General features: G+C 48.6%; 1 non-coding gene across 1 annotated transcript; it reads left to right on the top strand.

Moving 5' to 3' along the window:
* Positions 1-17135: 17135 nt before the first annotated feature.
* Positions 17136-17204, top strand: TRNAT-UGU (transfer RNA threonine (anticodon UGU)). The gene has a single exon. It is a non-coding gene; the product is annotated as a tRNA-Thr (tRNA).
* The last annotated feature ends 3159 nt before the right edge of the window (positions 17205-20363 follow it).

Genomic DNA, 20363 nt, shown 5'->3' with positions numbered 1-20363 from the left:
AATATCACTAATTTGTGTTAGGAAGTTGGTTCTGCGGTGTAAGAACATAAGAACATAAGAGAAGCCATGTTAGATCAGGCCAATGGCCCATCCAGTCCAACATTCTGTGTCACACAGCGGCCAAATATATACACACACACACACACACTGTGGCTAATAGCCACTGATGGACCTCTGCTCCATATTTTTATCTAACCCCCTCTTGAAGGTGGCCATGCTTGTGGCCGCCACCACCTCCTGTGGCAGTGAATTCCACATGTTAATCACCCTTTGGGTGAAGAAGTACTTCCTTTTATCCGTTTTAACCTGTCTGCTCAGCAATTTCATCGAATGCCCACAAGTTCTTGTATTGTGAGAAAGGGAGAAAAGTACTTCTTTCTCTACTTTCTCCATCCCATGCATAATCTTGTAAACCTCTATCATGTCACCCCACAGTCAACGTTTCTCCAAGCTAAAGAGCCCTAAGCGTTTCAACCTTTCTTCATAGGGAAGGTGTTCCAGCCCTTTAATCATTCTAGTTGCCCTTTTCTGAACTTTCTCCAATGCTATAATATCCTTTTTGAGGTGCGGCGACCAGAACTGCACACAGTACTCCAAATGAGACCGCACCATCGATTTATACAGGGGCATTATGATACTGGCTGATTTGTTTTCAATTCCTTTCCTAATAATTCCCAGCATGGCGTTGGCCTTTTTTATTGCAAACGCACACTGTCTTGACATTTTCAGTGAGTTATCTACCATGACCCCAAGATCTCTCTCTTGGTCAGTCTCTGCCAGTTCACACCCCATCAACTTGTATTTGTAGCTGGGATTCTTGGCCCCAATGTGCATTACTTTGCACTTGGCCACATTGAACCGCATCTGCCACGTTGACACCCACTCACCCAGCCTCAACAGATCCCTTTGGAGTTCCTGGTGTAGTTAAGTTCTATTGGTTTATCTGTTTGCTCAAAAAAAGTTTGTTCTCCACGGTATTACCTTGAGGCAGTTTAAGAACTAAAAAGGGATGAAATCATAACACAACATAGAAACATAGTTGCTCACTGTGGTTTGCTTTTTTCCCTATTTATCTGTGGTTTTAATGTTTCGTTCATAGCGCTCAATGACATGTGCTTTTTTAGGTTCTTCTTTTTAGATTGCGTCTTTGACTAAGAGGATAAAACATTCCTTAAAGTCTGCCGGTTCCCATACGAATGTTGGAATTACTTGGGGGCACCTCTTATAGGAGCCTAGATAGTCCACTTGTGGAGAGGGCGGGATAGCAATTTAAAGTAATAATAATAATAATAATAGATGGATAGCAACCCAAGAAAGGGCCTTCTCAGTTGTGCCACCAAAACAATGGAATCCCCTCCTAAGGGACATCTGGCTCTCCCTTCTATTATAGCCATCAGCAAGTGGGTCAACACTAGGGATACCTGAATACCTGACAGTTCAGCTGGCCTCCTGTTTGCAGCTTGTGAACAGAGACTTGAGTTTTCGATGATCACTTCAATAGTTCGTTGGTCTGTTTCTCAGTGTTCAGCTGATGGTTTCCTTGAATTCCTCACTTAACATGCACTAGTGCCCCTCTATCCTTGCTGCGTCAACGCTCTGCTGAGCAGGCAATTATTCAATTAGGCAATTAAATCACTGGTTAAATCACTTGCAAATCACATAAATCAATGAAAGCTGTGATTCAGTAAATTCCTACCCATCCGTGTTCACCTACGTAGTTGAGAAAACGGCCGCCCCTCAGTTTGTATTTTCAGCAGCTGTACATAAGCAGTTTTGGGGGAACCTGATGCAAACCGTTTCAGCAGGCATTCACAGCCGCTCGATACAAACTGAGCAGACTGAGAGATCTGCTCTCATCTGATTGCCGCCTTCAGACAAGTCCAACAGTTTAAACAGAGGCTAGATCTGTTTTATCCAGCGTTCTCCTTCCTCTCTGTGTTTAGTGGTTGTTTCTAACTATTTTTATACTTTGTATTTTAATGTTTTTTAATAATTCGCCATCTCGGGGAGCCCAAGCTGGGTCAAAAAGCAGCATTTAAATCTTTTGTGTGTGTATATATATATATATATATATATATATATATATATATATATATACTTTAAAAACTCAGAATAATTTGGTACAGATAATTCCCTCCTCAGCCATGAAACTTGTTGCACGTTGGCTTCGAACCGGTCAGCCTAGCCTACCTTACAAGGTTGCTGTGAAGGTAAAACTGGGCAGCACCATATACAGATGTCACCATAAGCTCCTTTAATAATAATAAATGTTATTTATATCCCGCCCTCCCCACCGGAGCAGGCTCAGGGCGGCTAACAGGACATGGTATATACCATGATTATTATGCAAAGCAATTGTAAAATACGGTTAATAAATACATTGTGGGGATATGGATCTGATAGATAATATAAAAGGAGGAGGAGGAAGAAAAAGAGGAGGAAGAGGAGGAGAAGGAGAAGAAGGAGAAAGGAGGAGGAGAAGGAGAAGGAGAAGAAGGAGGAGGAGGAGGAGGAGGAGGAGGAGGAAGAGAAGGAGGAGGAAGAGAAGGAGAAGAAGGAGGAGGAGGAGGAGGAGGAGGAGAAGGAGGAGGAGGAGGAAGAGAAGGAGGAGGAAGAGAAGGAGAAGAAGGAGGAGAAGAAGGAGGAGGAGGAGAAGAAGGAGAAGGAGGAGGAGGAGGAGAAGGAGAAGGAGGAGGAGGAGAAGGAGAAGGAGGAGGAGGAGGAAGAGAAGGAGGAGGAAGAGAAGGAGAAGAAGGAGGAGAAGAAGGAGGAGAAGAAGGAGAAGGAGGAGGAGGAGGAAGAGAAGGAGGAGGAGAAGGAAGAGAAGGAGGAGGAGAAGGAGAAGGAGGAGGAGGAAGAGGAGTTGAATTTATACCCTGCCCTTCACTTGGAGCCTCAGAGTGGTTTAAAATCTCCTTTCCCTTCCCCTCCCCACAACAGACATCCTGTGAAGTAGGTGGGGCTGAGAGAGCTCCGAGAGAACTGCTCTTGAGAGAACTGCAACTGACCCAAGGTCACCCAGCTGGCTGCATGTGGAAAAGTGGGGGATCAAACCTGGTTTTCCGGATTAGAGCCGGATTAGGGCCTGGCTTTCCGGATTAGAGCCTGGTTTTCTGGATTAGAGCCTGGTTTTCCAAATTAGAGTAAACTGAAGTTACTCAGCTGCAGTAGAAGGTGTTTGGATCTAGAACAGAGCTGCTGGTGAGTGAACTTTATTTGCTTTTCTATAACTTCTGCAGAACATTGCCTAGGGTAGCTGTGGGAGGGAACTGTGTGAGCGCTTGGTGCCTGCTGGAGAGGGGTTTCTGATTGCTTTTGTGTGTCTTTTGCGCAGCTGTTGCTGAGTGAGGAGAGCTTGTTTGCCTGGGGGTAATTGCTGGCCCCACCCTCTGCTGTTGCTCTGGCTGTTGAGTCAGAGGTGGGTGGGGGCTTGAGCCTTTAATTTGCAAGGCTCATCCTTGCCAGAGGCTCTTGGCCTGTGGAGAGCCAGTTTGGTGTAGTGGTTAAGTGTGCGGACTCTTATCTGGGAGAACCGGGTTTGATTCCCCGCTCCTCCACTTGCACCTGCTAGCATGGCCTTGGGTCAGCCATAGCTCTGGCAGAGGTTGTCCTTGAAAGGGCAGCTGCCGTGAGAGCCCTCTCAGCCCCACCCACCTCACAGGGTGTCTGTTGTGGGGGAGGAAGGGAAAGGAGATTGTGAGCCGCTCTGAGACTCTTTGGAGTGGAGGGTGGGATATAAATCCAATATCTTCATCTACCTCACAGGGTGTCTGTTGTGGGGGAGGAAGGGAAAGGAGATTGTGAGCCACTCTGAGACTCTTTGGAGTGGAGGGCGGGATATAAATCCAATTTCTTCATCTACCTCACAGGGTGTCTGTTGTGGGGGAGGAAGGGAAAGGAGATTGTGAGCCGCTCTGAGACTCTTTGGAGTGGAGGGTGGGATATAAATCCAATATCTTCATCTACCTCACAGGGTGTCTGTTGTGGGGGAGGAAGGGAAAGGAGATTGTGAGCCACTCTGAGACTCTTTGGAGTGGAGGGCGGGATATAAATCCAATTTCTTCATCTACCTCACAGGGTGTCTGTTGTGGGGGAGGAAGGGAAAGGAGATTGTGAGCCGCTCTGAGACTCTTCGGAGTGGAGGGCGGGATATAAATCCAATATCTTCTTCTTCTTCTGTGGCTCTTAGCTTGGGGGTTCTGTGGAAAGGTGGGCAGTTACCCACAATTAGTCTCAAGTGGCAGTTGGTGGTGGGATTTAAAGAGAAGCGAAGATGACGTTGCTTGAGTTAGCGATTGAATTACCTGCATTGTGAGTTTCCTAGAGGTCCCTTCCAACTCTATGATTCTGTGATCCTCTTAACCGCTGCACAAAACTGGCTCTTTGGAAGATCTGGATTCAGAACCTAAGAGGAAGTGAGCTGAGGAATTGCTGCCGCTTGTATTGACGCACACGCACATGTAATTGCGTCCCTCTTAGCATGTTCCAACTTGCAAAGGGTTTCTTCTGCCATCCATAATGACTTAACAAGACAGCCGCTTGGAAATTAGCTAAACATCAATTAGCAAGGAATGTGGTCGTCGCATCCATCCCACTAAACCCATGCCTAATTATCTCGGGTGTACCTTCTGTGTATTAATTGCCATCTAATTGTTTTCCCTATCTTGCGGGCATCATTTAAATTTGAAGGAGCGGCAAAACCAACAGATGGATTTGTCAGCCTGCGGACTCTGCCGCCCCCCCAGGACCCTCTTGAGGGACCTTCCAAGGAAACACTGGGGACTGCTGGACTCTGGCATTCTTGGAGTCCTCATTCTTTTGGTTGGGCTGGGTTCGAAACACAGAGTAAAAATCTGGAACAATCTCCATAAACTGGAGAGCCCGGAAGCCGGCTTCCTCAAAGAGACGTCTGGCTAACTGTGGGCATTTTCGCACTGACCTTACGCCGGAGCGACGTCCCTCTTCACCGCGCAGCATCTGTGTGGATTTCGTACTAATTGCTCTGCAGAACCCGGAAGAGCCGCAAAGTCCCGCGGCTTTTGCGTCGCAAATGTAAACCGCCAAAAACCAGTTTACATTTGCGACGCAAAAGCCACAGGACTTTGCGGCTCTTCCGGGTTCTGCGGAGCAATTAGTGCGAAATCCGCGCAGACGCTGTGCGGTGAAGAGGGACGTCGCTCCGGCATAAGGTCAGTGCGAAAACGCCCTGTGTTTCCCAGAAGAGGAAAGAGCCTTTGCAGGGCCCACAGTTGCAGGAAGTGGTGTGGGACCTCACCAAAATGCTTCTTGAGGCCTCTCTGCCAGGGGTGTCAAACTTCCAGGGCAGCCCCGGAAGCCAAATCAGGCCCCCAAAGGACTCCCATGAGGCCCCGAGCAACTGGCTGTCATCTGCTTCCTTCTCCCTCTCTCTTGCTTCCTTCTGCATCGCAGCGTGCCTTGCCGGACTTGTTCAATCGCACAGGAGCTAGAGAGCAAAGCCTCTGTTTCCTCCATTGGCTGAGGCTCCTCCCTTGGGGAGGAAGGGGGGGAGGGAGAGCTTGCTTTGCCAGGCTCTCTCAATCGCACAGCGGAGCTACTGATCCAAGCCTCTTTCCCATCTATTGGCTGAGACTCCTCCCCCTCCTGGTCCCCTGGGGAAGGAAGGAAAGAGCCGGAGCTTCCTTTACCCAGTTCCCTGGATCTCACAGGAGCGATACAAAGAAAGCACTTTTAAGGCCGCGTGCCGAAGTGTTAAGCGTTTTTTTAACAGTTTTTTAAAATATATTTCATTGTGTTTGTCTGTGTGCTTTTTAAAGCTTATATCTCCGCTACCTGGCATTACGTTTTATGACACACCAAACTGACGTAGAATGTAGCACTGATCTGATCCAGCAGGGCTTCTGTTGTGTTCTTAAACTCAGCATCAGGATTGGCGCATGCTCAGGAGCTTCGTGAACCCCACTTTGAGTTCACAAAGCTGTGGAGCACCCCACAATCATCTTTGACACCCCCCATTGTCCTAGGACAGGGAACGTCAACATGGCTCCCACCAACCGCTTTCCTAGCGCCCACTGATTGCTTTTTTTAGAAAGTGAGAGGGGCCAAGTGCAGCTGTTGCCCACAAAGCCTTTTTTTGGCCTTTGGAGATCTGATTGGGAGCCAGTTTGGTGTAGTGGTTAAGAGCAGTGGACTCTGATCTGGGAGAACCGGGTTTGATTCCCCAATCCTTCTCCGTGTGAAGCCTGCTGGGTAACCTTGTTTCGGTCACAGTCCTCTCAGAGCTCTCTCAGCCCCACCTACCTCACAGATAACAGATTTACAATCTCTCAAAATTCACACAAAGGCTGACTTCGTGTGAATTTTGAGAGACTGTAAGTCTGCATGGGTTCCCTCTACAAATTGTTATTATAGTCCATCACTTCCTGTGAATTGGAGATGCCGGGGATCGAACTTGGGACCTTCTGCATGCAATGCAAGGGCTCTAACACTGAGCCACAGCCCTTCAATACATAACACTCTCCAATACATAACACTCTCATAACACTGAGAGCCAGTTTGGTGTAGTGGTTAAGAGCAGTGGACTCTGATCTGGGAGAACCGGGTTTGATTCCCCAATCCTTCTCCGTGTGAAGCCTGCTGGGTAACCTTGTTTCGGTAACAGTCCTCTCAGAGCTCTCTCAGCCCCACCTACCTCACAGATAACAGATTTACAATCTCTCAAAATTCACACAAAGGCTGACTTCGTGTGAATTTTGAGAGACTGTAAGTCTGCATGGGTTCCCTCTACAAATTGTTATTATAGTCCATCACTTCCTGTGAATTGGAGATGCCGGGGATCGAACGTGGGACCTTCTGCATGCAATGCAAGGGCTCTAACACTGAGCCACAGCCCTTCAATACATAACACTCTCCAATACATAACACTCTCGTAACACTGAGAGCCAGTTTGGTGTAGTGGTTAAGAGCAGTGGACTCTGATCTGGGAGAACCGGGTTTGATTCCCCAATCCTTCTCCGTGTGAAGCCTGCTGGGTAACCTTGTTTCGGTCACAGTCCTCTCAGAGCTCTCTCAGCCCCACCTACCTCACAGATAACAGATTTACAATCTCTCAAAATTCACACAAAGGCTGACTTCGTGTGAATTTTGAGAGACTGTAAGTCTGCATGGGTTCCCTCTACAAATTGTTATTATAGTCCATCACTTCCTGTGAATTGGAGATGCCGGGGATCGAACGTGGGACCTTCTGCATGCAATGCAAGGGCTCTAACACTGAGCCACAGCCCTTCAATACATAACACTCTCCAATACATAACACTCTCGTAACACTGAGAGCCAGTTTGGTGTAGTGGTTAAGAGCAGTGGACTCTGATCTGGGAGAACCGGGTTTGATTCCCCAATCCTTCTCCGTGTGAAGCCTGCTGGGTAACCTTGTTTCGGTAACAGTCCTCTCAGAGCTCTCTCAGCCCCACCTACCTCACAGATAACAGATTTACAATCTCTCAAAATTCACACAAAGGCTGACTTCGTGTGAATTTTGAGAGACTGTAAGTCTGCATGGGTTCCCTCTACAAATTGTTATTATAGTCCATCACTTCCTGTGAATTGGAGATGCCGGGGATCGAACGTGGGACCTTCTGCATGCAATGCAAGGGCTCTAACACTGAGCCACAGCCCTTCAATACATAACACTCTCCAATACATAACACTCTCGTAACACTGAGAGCCAGTTTGGTGTAGTGGTTAAGAGCAGTGGACTCTGATCTGGGAGAACCGGGTTTGATTCCCCAATCCTTCTCTGTGTGAAGCCTGCTGGGTAACCTTGTTTTGGTCACAGTCCTCTCAGAGCTCTCTCAGCCCCACCTACCTCACAGGCTGTCTGTTCTGGGAAGAGGGAGGGAAGGGGATTGTAAGCTGCGCTGAGATTCCATGAGGTATAAATCCAAATCTTTTCCTTCCTCTTCTTCTTCCTCTTTCTCTTCTTCTTCTTCTTCTTCTTCTTCTTCTTCTCCTCCTCCTTTTCCTTCTTCTTCTTCTCCTCCTTTTCCTCCTCCTTCTTCTTCTCCTTTTCCTTCTTCGCAGATTAACAGAGTTGTCTGGGCAGCAGTTGCCCCCACAGCACAAGGATCTTCACTGGGCGACTGAAGTTAAGCTACGGCAGCCATTTTGTGGTTGTGTCCACCACACTGTGTCAGAATTTGAAAGGTGTCCACGGGCTCAGAAGATCTGGAGGCTGCTGCCCAGACAATCCTCTGCAAATTCTTGCTGATTCACAGATGTCCCTGTTCCTGGCCCAAGAAAAAGCAGAGGTTGCTGGCATCAGTGGGTGGCAGTTCTGTTGTTCAGCCAGTTTGGTGTAGTGGCGAAGTGTGCGGACTCTTATCTGGGAGAACTGGGTTGGATCCCCCACTCCTCCACTTGCAGCTGCTGGAATGGCCTTTGGTCAGCCATAGCCCTCACATTATCCTTGAAAGGGCAGCTTCTGGGAGAGCCAGTTTGGTGTAGTGGTTAAGTGTGAGGACTCTTATCTGGTAGAACTGGGTTTGATTCCCCACTCCTCCACTTGCAGCTGCTGGAAGGGCCTTGGGTCAGCCATAGCCCTCACATTGTCCTTGAAAGGGCAGCTTCTGGGAGAGCCAGTTTGGTGTAGTGGTTAAGTGTGAGGACTCTTATCTGGTAGAACTGGGTTTGATTCCCCACTCCTCCACTTGCAGCTGCTGGAAGGGCCTTGGGTCAGCCATAGCCTTCACATTGTCCTTGAAAGGGCAGCTTCTGGGAGAGCCAGTTTGGTGTAGTGGTTAAGTGTGCGGACTATTCTCTGGGAGAACCGGGTTGGATCCCCCACTCCTCCACTTGCAGCTGCTGGAAGGGCCTTGGGTCAGCTACAGCTCTCTCAGAGCTGTCCTTGAAAGGGCAGGTTCTGGGCAATGTCCCCTCTAAGCTGCAGAGTCTTCTGAGCAAAAATTCTACTTTGTGAGTTACTGGCATTAAAGAGCGTACGAAAGCTGACATTCTGAATAAAACTTAGTTGGCCTTAAAGGTGCACTTGTCTACTGCTTTGTTCTAGTGCTTCAGACCAACACGGCTGCCTACTGGGATCTGGCATGAAAGTTGTGAGCTCCTGCATAAATTATTGTGCTTTGGGGCCATTTTGCCTGAGCTAAGACAAAAATGTGTGAGCCGGAGGCTAAAAATCTGTGAGCTAGCTCATGCTAACTCAGCTTAGAGGGAACACTGGTTCTGGGAGAGCTCTCTCAGCCCCACCCACGTCACAGAGTGTCTGTTGGGGGGGGAGGAAGGTAAAGGAGATTGTAAGCCACTCTGAGACTCAGTGAAGGGCGGGGTATAAATCTTTTAAATACTGGGTTCGATGCATGAGGAGTAGTGATTAAATCTTGCATAGCGATTAAAGCTCTTTATTAGCGATTCAGCATGTCGATAAGTGCCTACAAACTACAGCTAAACACTCAAAACCCGGTGGTAATATATACAGAAACAGAAAACACCTTGTGATTGTACCCTTTTTTGGATCCTTCATTAGAACATGCATCCTCATTGGCAGATCCTAGGATTCTCTGATACTGCCTCCCAATTGGCCAGTTTGAATTACGCAGTCAAACGGGGTGCAGATGTTTGGATCCTCTCAGTCTATTGTGTTGTGTTGCAAGCTCAGGACACAATACCCAACATGTCCAGGCATGCCTTCACATACATAACAAAATCCAATATCATCTTCTTCTTGTTCTTGTCCTTTTTCTTGTTCTTCTTCTTCTTGTTGTTGTTCTTCTTGTTGTTGTTCTTCTTCTCCTTCTTTTTCTTGTTCTTCTTTTTCTTGTTCTTCTTGTTCTTGTCCTTCTTGTCCTTGTTCTTCTTCTTGTTGTTGTTCTTGTTGTTCTTGTCCTTCTTTTTCTTGTTCTTTTTCTTGTTCTTCTTCTTGTTCTTCTTCTTCTTGTTGTTCTTGTCCTTCTTCTTTTTCTTGTTCTTCTTCTTGTCCTTCTTTTTCTTGTTCTTCTCCTTTTTCTTGTTCTTCTTCTTGTTGTTCTTCTTGTTCTTGTTCATTTTGTTCTTGTTGTTCTTCTTTTTGTTCTTGTTGTTCTTCTTCTTGTTCTTCTTCTTCGTGTTTGGACATTAGCAGAGCAGATCAGAACCAAAACGTATTGGAGGCTTTACAGTGAAAAGCGGGCGGTAGAGATGAAAGAGGAAGGGAAGGGGCTGGCTCAATCAATCCCAGACTCACTCACGCCAGGAGAAAGAAGTTGGAGGTCAATCCATCAGGGACAGGTAGAAGGAAACACTTCGCTGTCAGTGGACAAAGGTACGGCTGTGAGCATTAAATGGGAAACAGACAGATTTATGGAGCAGGGGTCCGTCAGTGGCTCCTAGCCATTAGGGATATAAAGCATTAAACGCTTAAACAACGGGATGATATGGATTTGTTTACCATTGATATATAGCTCTTTAAAACGTTTTCCAAGGCTTCAGAAACTGGCAGAGGGTTCCTTGCTCACTCCGGAGGCGTCAGATTTTGTGTTCTCTGCAGATTTTTGTGCTCTCTGGTTGTGGTCTTAACCGTTAACTGCAGGGCTGCCACGTCCCTCTGCTGCTGCGGCTGGGGACTCTTCTTTCGTGCGTATGAAGCACATGCATGCGATGACATCACCCAGAAGTGACATCGCGACGCCGGGCAGGTCATGCTGCGAATGCTGTAGTATTTGTGGCAAAACTCTAAGGCACCATAGAGTTTTACTGTGAATCCTAGAGCATCCCCGGTGCACTTCTGAAAAAGTGTGCTTGCACACGAAAGCTCACTAGTTTGGTGTAGTGGTGAAGTGTGCGGACTCTTATCTGGGAGAACCGGGTTTGATTCCCCACTCCTCTACTTGCAGCTGCTGGAATGCCCTTGGGTCAGCCACAGCTCTGGCAGAGGTTGTCCTTGAAAGGGCAGCTGCTGTGAGAGCCCTCTCCAGCCCCATCCACCTCACAGGGTGTCTGTTGTGGGGGAGGAAGGTAAAGGAGATTGTGAGCCGCTCTGAGACTCTTCGGAGTGGAGGGTGGGATATAAATCCAATAACTTCATCTACCTCAAGGGGTGTCTGTTGTGGGGGAGGAGGAAAGTAAAGGAGATTGTGAGCCGCTCTGAGACTCTTCGGTGTGGAGGGCGGGATATAAATCCAATATCTTCATCTACCTCACAGGGTGTCTGTTGTGGGGCAAGAAGATAAAGGAGATTGTGAGCCACTCTGAGACTCTTCGGAATGGAGGCCGGGATATAAATCCAATATCTTCATCTACCTCACAGGGTGTCTGTTGTGGGGGAGAAAGGGAAAGGAGATTGTGAGGTACTCTGAGACTCTTCAGAGTGGAGGGCAGGATATAAAGCCAATATCTTCATCTACCTCACAGGGTGTCTGTTGTGGGGGAGGAAAGGAAAGGAGATTGTGAGCCGCTCTGAGACTCTTTGGAGTGGAGGGTGGGATATAAATCCAATATCTTCATCTACCTCACAGGGTGTCTGTTGTGGGGGAGGGAGGGAAAGGAGATTGTGAGCCGCTCTGAGACTCTTCAGAGTGGAGGGTGGGATATAAATCCAATATCTTCATCTACCCCACAGGTTGTCTGTTGTGGGGGGGGGGAGGGAAAGGAGATTGTGAGCCGCTCTGAGACTCTTCGGAGTGGAGGGCAGGATATAAGAACATAAGAGAAGCCATGTTGGATCAGGCCAACGGCCCATCCAGTCCAACACTCTGTGTCACACAGTGGCAAAAAAAATTATATATACACACACACTGTGGCTAATAGCCACTGATGGACCAGTGTTCCATATTTTTATCTAAACCCCTCTTGAAGGTGGCTATACTTGTGGCCGTCACCACCTCCTGTGGCAGTGAATTCCACATGTTAATCACCCTTTGGGTGAAATCCAATATTTGGGTAAATCCAATATCATCATCTTCTTCCTCTTCTTCTCACACCTTGAATAAAACTTTGTTGGTCTTAAAGGTGCCACTGGAGTCAAACTTTGTTTTACCTCTTCAACTTTTCTTCAAAGGGAAGGTGTTCCATCCCGTTAATGATTTTAATTGCCCTTTTCTGCACCTAAAATATCTTCTTTTGAGGTGCAATGACCTGAACTATACACAGTATTCCAAAAGGGGCTACAACATAGACTTATACTGGGGGGTGGGGTTAGGTGTTAAGATGCCTTTTTAAAGTTTTGGAAGGAAAAGGTGTATGAAGGTGAGCTTTTAGACCAGCTGCAATGGGTCCAGAGGAGGGCAATGAAGGGGTCTGAAGACCAAGTCCTTTGAGGAAATGTTGAGGGAGCTGGGCATGTTTAGCCTGGAGAGGAGGCGGCTGAGGTGATAGGATCACCATCCTCAAGTCCTTGAAGGGATGTCATATAGAGGATGGGGTGGCATTGTTTTCTGTGGCCCCAGATGGCAGGACCAGAACCAGTGGGTTGAAATTAAATCAAAAGAGTTTCCGGCTCAACATTAGGAAGAACGTCCTGACCATTAGAGCGGTTCCTCAGTGGAACAGGCTTCCTCCTTGGGAGGTGGTGGGCTCTCCTTCCTTGGAGGTTTTGGAACAGAGACTAGATGGCCACCTGACAGCAATGAGGATCCTGTGAATTCAGGGGGAGGTGTTTGTGAGTTTCCTGCATAGTGCAGGGGGTTGGACTAGAGGACCCTGGAGGTCCCTTCCAACTCTGTGATTCTATGAAGTTCGAATATGCGCAGCCCACATGGGAGGGCACGACAATTCAGGTGTGGTGACTGATTTCCATTGGAGCAGCTGGGGCTAGTCTTCGCCGCGCTGTGGTTTGATGACATTGCTTGAGTTAGTGATTGAATTACTGAGGCAGGCTATATTGTGATGCCGGTTTTTTCGCCTCCTGCTATCGTCCCGCAAACTTGAGTGGATTACTTGTGGCCGTGGGCGTGAGGGGGGGGCTGAGACAAAAGGTCTGAACTCAATATGCTCTTTGAAGGACCGGTTGATGAGCCGTCTCCCCTGTCTGGAGATCAATAGGAACTCCAGCCCTCAGCTGGAGGTTGGCATTTCCAGCAGTGAGGGCACAGCATGTATTCCGCAGTCAGTCGCCCACTGAGACACTCAAATACTGTAAATTCACTTTACTAGTAATTAGGGTTGCCAATCCCCAGGTGGGGGCAGGGGATCCCCCGGTTTGGAGGCCCTCCCCCCACTTCAGGGTCATCAGAAAGCAGGGGGAGGGGAGGGAAATGTCTGCTGGGAACTCTGTTATTCCCTATGGAGATTTATTCCCATTGAAAATCATGGAGAATTGATCCGCGGGTATCTGGGGCTCGGGGGGGGGGCTGTTTTTTTGGGGTAGAGGCGCCAAATTTTCACTATAGCATCAAGTGCCTCTCCCCTCTCTATGGGCTCTGTTTTTTGAGGTAGAGGCACCAAATTTTCAGTATATCATCCAGTGTCACTCCTTCAAATACCCCCAGGTTTCAAAAAGATTGAACCAGGGGGTCCAATTCTATGAGCCCCAAAAGAAGGTGCCCCTATCCTTCATTATTTCCTATGGAAGGAAGGAATTGAAAAGGTGTGCCGTCCCTTTAAATGTGATGGCCAGAACTCCCTTTGGAGTTCAATGATGCTTGTCACAGCCTTGATCTTGGCTCCACCCCTAATGTCTCCTGGCTCCACCCCCAAAGTCCCCAGATACTTCTTGAATTGGACTTGACAACCCTACTAGTAATGGATCAGCCATTGGCCTGATAAGACATATGAACATCTGAAGCTGCCTTCTACTGAATCAGACCCTGGGTCCATCAAAGTCAGTCTTGCCTACTCAGACTGGCAGCGGCTCTCCAGGGTCTCAAGTTGAGGTTTTTCACGCCTACTTGCCTGGACCCTTTTTAGTTGGAGATGCCGGGGATTGAACCTGGGACCTTCTGCTTACCCAGCAGATGCTCTACCACTGAGCCACAGACCCATTTATGGCTCTCCAGGGTCTCAAGCTGAGGTTTTTCATGCCTATTTGCCTGGACCCTTTTTCGAGATGCCAGGGTTGAACCTGGGACCTTCTTCTTACCAAGCAGATGCTCTACCACTGAGCCACAGCCCCATTCATGGCTCTCCAGGGCCTCCAGGTGAGGTTTTCCACACCTATTTACCTGAACCCTTTTTAGTTGGAGTTGCCGGGGATTGAACCTGGGACCTTCTGCTTGCCAAGCAGATGCTCTGCCACTGAGCCACCGTCCCTCCCCAATGACTTCTTGTATGTTCTCTTACCTAAGGTGCTGATTGTTACCTACAAAATCCTTCCTTCTAGGATCAGGGTGTCAGAATTTGTTTTATTTATTTATTGTATTTTATCATATTTATATCCTGCCCTCCCTTGATGGGCTCAGGGCAGCTAACAACCAACCAGCCCTCTTTTTTAGCAGGTTCCAGCTGGCTTAGCATCAGGGGGTGTGGCCTAATATGCAAAGGAGTTCCTGCTGGGTTTTTCCTACCAAAAAAAAGCCCTGTGCCAGATGTCAGGGGGTGTGGCCTAACATGCAAAGGAGTCCTTGCTACAAAAAAAAAGGACAACGCTGATTAAAACTGATCCCCGGAATACAAAGATCAGTTTCCCGGGAGAAAATGGCACTTTAGAATCATAGACTCGTAGTGTTGGAAGGAAACTCCAGGGTCATCTAGTCCAACCCCCTGCACATTGAGGGAATTCACAAATTCAGAGAATGGACTCCATAGCATCATATCCAGACCAGGCTTCCTCCTCAAACTCTTCCCAGACTTGGTTCCCAAATCTTCTGGAATTTCCCAATTAAAGTTATCAGCTCTGAGTGCAGATTTGTGTGGGTGGAGCCTGAAACAATATAGTTAGGGGCGGGGAAGGAGTTCAGCAGGAGACAACGTTCTGAAAGAGTTAATATTGAAATCTGGAGGCACGGCCACACCCCTAGGAATTCTGATTGGCTCACTGTATAGGGGAGGGGGCCACACACAGGGTATAACTGAGCCAACTTCTCAGTGGCCCATCAGTAACCTGGTGAAACAGCCTTTCTCCTATTTCAGAGGTCTCCAACCACGCCAGCCCCTTTTCTGGCCCCCACCAGGTGGGGCCATTATGGCTTCTGATTGCCACTGAAGATCTGGTTGGCTGTGCCAATTATAATAATACTGTTTCAATGACTCCTGCCACCACAGTGTTAGTTTTATTCTCCCTCTGCTTTCTTGGTGTGTTTTTCAATCGCCCCTCTTTTCCCCTGCACTGGATCTTCCTCTCTCTGTGTGGCTCTGCTTCCTTCGGCAGCCATTTTGTGACTGGCCCTGCCTGATGCGGCAGCCATTTTGTGATTGTCCACTGCCCAGTGTAAGAATTCCAAAGGTGCTCAAGGTTCAAAAAGGTTGGGGAAGGAACCCATCCTATTTGTTCACACACGCAACCTGGGAATAAAAACCCACTATCAATTCATACGGTTGTCTTGGTAGGGTTGCCAAGTCCAATTCAAGAAATATCTGGGGACTTTGGGGGTGGAGCCGGGAGACATTGGGGGTGGAGCCAGGAGCAAGGGTGTGACAAGCATCATTGAACTCCAAAGGGAGTTCTGGTCATGACCTTTCAAGAGACCACACACCTTTTCAATGCCTTTGTGGAGAAACGCCATTTTAGTCAGTGGTGGTGCTTCATTGGCAGGGATCAGTAAATTCCTCAGCAGGCTTTGTAGCCTCCCTCCAAACCCCCCCCCCCTCCCTTCCAGAGCCAAACCAACAACGCTAGGGGGAAAGTCTCCTAGAGAGGCAGGAAGTTCTTTTGTTCTTGGCATGTGCTAGGAGGAGGAGTTTTTCAGTTCTCAGCTGCAGCTCGAAGGGAGAGGTTGCCAGTGGGAGAGCTCCTGCCTGTGCATGCGGCCTATTCAAAAGAGAATGAGGCCTCCAGGCAGTAAGACAAAGTAAGTCATCCAAAAGGGCAGGGCATGTTTAGATCAGGGTCAGCAGGATGCGTTTATAATCAACTTTTCTTTGTTATGCTGTGAGCTGTATGGGTGCTGTGCTGTGCTAATTTTGTAAATGCAACTGTTTTTGTTTTGTTTTTCTTTTCCTATCTTTTTCTCTTGTAAATAAATAGTTTTTCTGTTTTAAATGCTGGCAGTCAATCTCTGTACCACATAGATCCCCAAACCGCTTTAGACCACGCTGTTTTTAAGAAGGGGGCCCCGGGGAAGGGGGAAGGCATGCAGTTGGATAAGGTGCCAATCCTCCAGGGGTGCCCCAAAGAAGTGCTGAGGTCTCTGTGAAACCCAAGTACAGGGTGGCAGAGGACCTTGAGGCCTGGCCTCATAGCAGGAGAGGGGGACTGGGAGTCCTGTTCCTCTCAATCTGAACTCCGGGACTGAGCAGGTGGTGGCAGCGCGCCCAAGGGGCAGGAGGAGAAATAGCTCCCTCCAGGAGTTGGCAACTCAATAGGGAGCTGACAGGACCGGGTCTGAAGGCAGAATCGGGCCGGTTCCGCCACAGCCTTCTTTCCATAGGATATAATGAAGGATAGGGTCACCTTCTTTGGGGGCTCATAGAATTAGACCCCCTGGTCCAATCTTTTTGAAACCTGGGGGGGGGGTATTTGGAGGAGTGACACTGGATGCTATACTGAAAATTTGGTGCCTCTACCTCGACAAACAGGGCCCGCAGAGCCCCAGATAACCGCGGATCAATTCTCCATTATTTTCTATGGGGATAAGTCTCCATAGGGAATCATGAGTACCCAGCGGACAATTCCCTCCCCTCCCCCTGCTTTCTGATGACCCTGAAGCGGCGGGAGGGCTTCCAAACCACGGGATCCCCTGCCCCCACCTGGGGATTGGCAACCCTATGTCTTGGTGAGGTGGCCAAGACAGCAGGGATCAGTCACCAGAGGTCACCATGACTTCCAGGTGAACGTATGCACACCCAGGTTCAATCCCCGGCATCTCCAACTAAAAAGGGTCCAGGCAAGTAGGCGTGAAAAACCTCAGCTTGAGACCCTGGAGAGCCATGAATGGGGCTGTGGCTCAGTGGTAGAGCATCTACTTGGGAAGCAGAAGGTCCCAGGTTCAATCCCTGGCATCTCCAACTAAAAAGGGTCCAGGCAAGTAGGCGTGAAGAACCTCAGCTTGAGACCCTGGAGAGCCATGAATGGGGCCGTGGCTCAGTGGTAGAGCATCTGCTTTGTAAGCAGAAGGTCCCAGGTTCAATCCCCGGCATCTCCCACTAAAAAGGGTCCAGGCAAGTAGGCGTGAAAAACCTCAGCTGGAGACCCCGGAGAGCCATGAATGGGGCTGTGGCTCCACAGTAGAGCATCTGCTTGGTAAGCAGAAGGTCCCAGGTTCAACCCCCGGCATCTCCACCTAAAAAGGGCCCAGGCAAGTAGGCATGAAAAACCTCAGCTTGAGACCCTGGAGGCATGAATGGGAATGTGGCTCAGTGGTAGAGCATCTGCTTGGGAAGCAGAAGGTCCCAGGTTCAATCCCCGGCATCTCCAACTCAAAAGGGTCCAGGCAAAGAGGTGTGAAAAACGTCTGCTTGAGACCCTGGAGAACCGCTGCCAGTCTGAGTAGACCAAGGGTCTGATTCAGTAGAAGGCAGCTTCATATGTTCATATGTTCATGTTCACACACACACAAAATATCCAAAAATACCATAAAGGAAGAAAGAAATGTGAGAAAAACGGCTCACGTTTAGTCTTGTCAGGCTCCGTAATTCCTGAGTCATCAGTCAATGCCAGGTCGGTAGGGGAGAGTCAAGATGCTTGGCACGGCCTTCACACAACCATGTGCTGCACATCTGTGAGGTCTGGAGAACTGGCCCTGAGTTATGAAGTATTCTCCTCACGCTCTGTCTTCTTTAAGGTCTGGGTGGGGAAAAGACTCAAGATCCCCCCCCCCATCACCTCCCGCCTCTTCATCATCTGCCCAGAGTCAGCCTCCGCTGGAGGGAGGGGGAAACACCTTGTCTTACTGTAGTGCAGGCCTCGGATTCAGAGGGAGCTCACAGGCGCACAGCTCCTGAACCTTTCTGAGAGTTCCACCTCCTCCTTCTGAGAGTTCCACCTCCTTGTCCATTGACGAGTAGGTGAAGCTGCATAACAATCCCTGGATGAGCTCCACCACCTCTTTTTCTACAAAACAACCCCCGCTATAGTGCTGTCTTGCTATTACTACCATCATTTTAGTTTGGGCTTTTCGTTATCCTCCATGACGTGCCCTTCCTGTCTGTGATGCACTTTATTTATTGTTTTATTATTCTGACCTGTTTGATTTGAATGTAGTATTTTAACTCTGAACTGTAGGTTTTTATTGTTATTCCTGCATGTTGTGATCCACCAAGAAAGAAAGAAAGAAAGAAAGAAAGAAAGAAAGAAAGAAAGAAAGAAAGAAAGAAAGAAAGAAAGAAAGAAAGAAAGAAAGAAAGAAAGAAAGAAAGAAAGAAAGAAGGAAGGAAGGAAGGAAGGAAGGAAGGAAGGAAGGAAGGAAGGAAGGAGGGAGGGAGGGAGAGAGGAGGGAAGGGAAGGGGAGGAAGGGAAGGGGAGGGGAGGGGAGGGAGGAAGGAAGGAAGGAAGGAAGGAAGGAAGGAAGGAAGGAAGGAAGGAAGGAAGGAAGGAAGGAAGGAAGGAAGGAAGGAAGGAAGGAAGGAAGGAAGGAAGGAAGGAGGGAGGGGAGAGGAGGGAAGGGGAGGAAGGGAAGGGGAGGGAAGGGAGGGAGGAAGGAAGGAAGGAAGGAAGGAGGGAGGGAGGGGAGACGAGGGAAGGGGAGGAAGGGAAGGGGAGGGGAGGGAGGGAGGGAGGGAGGAAGGAAGGAAGGAAGGAAGGAAGGAGGGAGGGAGGGGAGAGGAGGGAAGGGGAGGAAGGGAAGGGGAGGGGAGGGAGGGAGGAAGGAAGGAAGGAAGGAAGGAAGGAAGGAAGGAAGGAAGGAAGGAAGGAAGGAAGGAAGGAAGGAAGGAAGGAAGGAAGGAAGGAATACGAAGGCGGCACTACTACAGAAGCTTCCTTCCCTCTTGATGATCCTAAAGTGGGGAGAGGACCTCCAAACCCGAAGGGGTCCCATATGTGCTGTCCCATATCCAATTACCCAATTTCATTTCTCCATCAGTAACTCCCAAATTTCCTTCTTCTAGACTACTCAGTACCTTCTGTCCATGAAGAGGCAGGTCACTAGCTTAATGAAAGAACAGAGAATCATAGAGTCATAGAATCATAGAATCATAGAGTTGGAAGGGACCTCCAGGGTCATCTAAACCAACCCTCTACACAATGCAGAAAACTCACAAACACCTCCCCCTAAATTCGCAGGATCCTCATCGCTGTCAGATGACCATCCAGCCTCTATTGAAAAACCTCCAAGGAAGGAGAGCCCACCACCTCCCGAGGAAGCCTGTTCCACTGAGGAATCGCTCTAACGGTCAGGAATCACAGAGTTGGAAGGGACCTCTAGCATCATCTACTCCAACCCCCTGCATTATGCAGGAAACTCACAAACGCCTCCCCCTAAATTCACAGGATCTTCATGGCTGTCAGATGACCATCTAGCCTCTGTTTCAAAACCTCCAAGGAAGGAGAGCCCACCACCTCCCAAGGAGGAAGCCTGTTAGAAACATAGAAGAGTTGGAAGGGACCTCCGGGGCTATCTAGTCCAACCCCCTGCACAATGCAGGAAACTCACAAACGCCTCCCCCTAAAATCACAGGATCTTCATCACAGACAGATGGCCATCTAGCCTCTGTTGAAAAACCTCCAAGGAAGGAGAGCCCACCACCTCCCGAGGAGGAAGCCTGTTCCACTTAGGAATCGCTCTAATGGTCAGGAAGTTCTTCCTAATGTTGAGCCAGAAACTCTTTTGATTTAATTTCAACATGTGGTTTCCATGGCGAAGGCCCCAAGCTCAGCCTTTGCTAGGACCAGTCCCAGATGAGAGGAGAGTGCCCAGAGGGAACGTTGTGACCCGAGATCGAAACTGGTACTTCCAGCAGGCCAAGTGTATTCTCTGGGGAAAGGGTACAATCAGCCTCACCTTGGATATTTATAGGAAGTTCTGCTCTGCTCTGGATAGGATAGCTCTAGCAATCACAAGAAACTCCATGGTAAGATTACCATAGTTTCCAGCAACTGCTAAAGCTACCCTTGTCACCTCCTAGTAGCTCTAGGAATGAGAGCCAGTTTGGTATAGTGGTTAAGAGCAGCGGACTCTAATCTGGAGAACTGGATTCAGTTCACCTCTTCTTCCACATGAAGCCAGCTGGGTGATCATGGCCCAGTCACAGTTATCTCAGAGCTCTCTCAGCCCTTAAAAGCAAGTCTAGCTCACCACTTACACAACACTAACAGCTAGAACTTGCGACTGTCAGAGAATCTTCAGCTCTCCTGACTATTCTAC

This window comes from Heteronotia binoei, chromosome 4 (genome assembly GCF_032191835.1).
Source record: "Heteronotia binoei isolate CCM8104 ecotype False Entrance Well chromosome 4, APGP_CSIRO_Hbin_v1, whole genome shotgun sequence".
NCBI classification, from domain to species: domain Eukaryota; kingdom Metazoa; phylum Chordata; class Lepidosauria; order Squamata; family Gekkonidae; genus Heteronotia; species Heteronotia binoei.
The sequence above is the reverse complement of the archived record's forward strand: the minus strand, read 5'-3'. Positions and strand labels throughout refer to the sequence as shown.